The 2,203-nt window shown below is 38.6% G+C and overlaps 1 pseudogene across 1 annotated transcript; it reads left to right on the top strand.

The window, feature by feature from the left end:
• Window positions 1–269: 269 nt before the first annotated feature.
• LOC149188352 (putative RNA helicase SDE3) lies at window positions 270–1,894 on the top strand (annotated as a pseudogene). Its single transcript, XR_016255588.1, has 2 exons — window positions 270–468; window positions 580–1,894. The product of XR_016255588.1 is annotated as a putative RNA helicase SDE3 (transcript).
• The last annotated feature ends 309 nt before the right edge of the window (window positions 1,895–2,203 follow it).

Below are 2,203 nucleotides of genomic sequence, written 5' to 3'. Positions count from 1 at the left end.
GAAACAAGCAAGTCACATCTCCAACCATAACTCTACACCACCTGGATTCTCTTAGCACAAGAATCTACCGTGGTTAAGTGTGTTGTAACATGTAAAAGAAAAGATGTCTTAAACTTACACACACAATGAGGAAAATATATCTTAAACTTGCACACGTAATGTAACGGTAATCAGCTTTGTTATATGAGAGCTTGAAACTTATCATTTAAATTCACACAGAATGGTTTGTTTTTGCTGTGGAAGCACAGGAATTGAGTGAACAAAACGTAATGGTGAAGATGAGAATTCACAATCAGTCCCGGCTACCGGTAGTACTGACATTGAAGATGAGAATTGACAAGCAGTCCCGGCTACTGGTAGTACTGACATTGAAGGGCGGTGGGAAGAAGAAGATTGGAGGCCGTTCCCCCCTCTACACTAGATTATGTCGGCGTCAAGGATCCTAATAAAAAGGGCAAGGAGTATAAGGTCAGTGCTTTTCTATTCTCTGTATGTAATTTTGATTTCGATGGACTTTACAACTGCCTCTGCTTTTTTCTCCACCGAATATTTTCAACTTCTCTGAAACGATTGCAACAGGGATGCATCAATAAAGTCGACAAGAGAAAAGTATTCGTGAGATTCGAAAAGCGATTTAAGGTGAATTTCGACATTGAGTATGAGGCTAGGTTTTCGTTCAACAGAAGCAACATAATAAGGGGACATCATGCAATTGCAAAAATAAAGGACCTGAACAAAAGATTTTTATTTCCGAGCAAATCCCTTCAAGGACAGTGCAGACCTTATATCCTGATCATGGAGAAACAGATACAGGACTTGGTACTCCTTTCAATCCATTGCTTAATTCAGATCAGTTAAGTGCAATTAAGGGTATACTCAAATGCAACGGCTCTCCACCTTACCTAGTCAATTGAAAGCCTCGTACAGGCATCACTGCAACTATTACTGAAGCAATACTGCAAATCCATGAGAACAATCCAGATGCCAGGATTCTCGCCTGCACGCCTTTCAATGGCAAATGACTCTCTTCTCAAAAGATTCATTGGCTCTCCCATCGAGGATACCGAGATCTTCAGGTTGAATGCAAATTTTCGTGATTTATATGATGAAATGCCACCAGAGATTTAGTCCTACTGTTGCTACAACACAGAAGATGAAATCTATTATTGCCTTGCTGTCAATGAACTGAGGGAATACAAGTTAATTGTTTCGACATACATGAGTTCTGCGAGGCTTCATGCCAGTGGGTTGCCTGCGGGGCATTTTACACATATTCTTAGATTCAGCGGGACAAGCTTCCGAGCCAGAGACAATGGTGCCTATTGCAAGTTTCGCCAGTGAGGAAACCACGGTTGTGGTTTCAGGTAATCTTTTGGAATTGACACATGAAATCAGTTGTCCCATAGCTAAGAAGTTTGGATTAAGCAAATCTTATTTGAAGCGCTTAACTGAACTCCCATTCTATTCGTTAGGGCGTGGCAAAGGAAACCAACAATTTGCTACAAAACTGGAAAAAGAGTTTGAGGATCCCCATTCAGACGAAGGTAGAAGAAAGGGACGAAAGCAGAGAGGTGTGTGGAACGCATGAATGTGGGAAGAACTTTTATATGACTCTGGAGTCTGGTTTGGTTAGTAGATTGTTGGTGCAGGGGAGTTTTGATTCCAATATGGAATTACATGGAATCTTGTATAGAATGGCTGTCACAGGCAGTTCTGGAGGTTTCAGGAAATTGAAATGAACCTTGGGGTTTTTGGATTTACATCCAAGCCTGCCACCAAATGAAGATTTCAACATCTGACCCTCCAGTTCCAGTTCCGAGAAGGTTTGCAAACGAACCTGAAGAACATGGTTGTAGTAACATATTTTGGTGTTCTGTAATTTCGCAGCATTGTGTAATCATGCACGTTTGCAGAGAAAAAGTACCATTATTGTGTCAAGTTAAGATGATCATGAATATTTTGATCATAACAGCTACAGCTTTTGTGTTTATAGACTAGTATATCAAAATATTTTTTAGTAAGCTTTACAATTTTTTTTTGAAAAGTATATCATTTCTTAGATTAATTTATGATTTTGAATAATTTACGTGGGATAATGTTTATAAATTTTATAGGAATAAAGTGAGATTAATACTCCTCAAATAAATCACAAAGCATTCATTAATTATCGTTTTAAAAATTTGCTTTATAAATTTTATAGGAA

Source organism: Pinus tabuliformis, chromosome 3_1 (assembly GCF_031772625.1).
Source record: "Pinus tabuliformis cultivar Carrire ecotype Pingquan chromosome 3_1, CPIR1, whole genome shotgun sequence".
NCBI classification, from domain to species: domain Eukaryota; kingdom Viridiplantae; phylum Streptophyta; class Pinopsida; order Pinales; family Pinaceae; genus Pinus; species Pinus tabuliformis.
The sequence above is the reverse complement of the archived record's forward strand: the minus strand, read 5'-3'. Positions and strand labels throughout refer to the sequence as shown.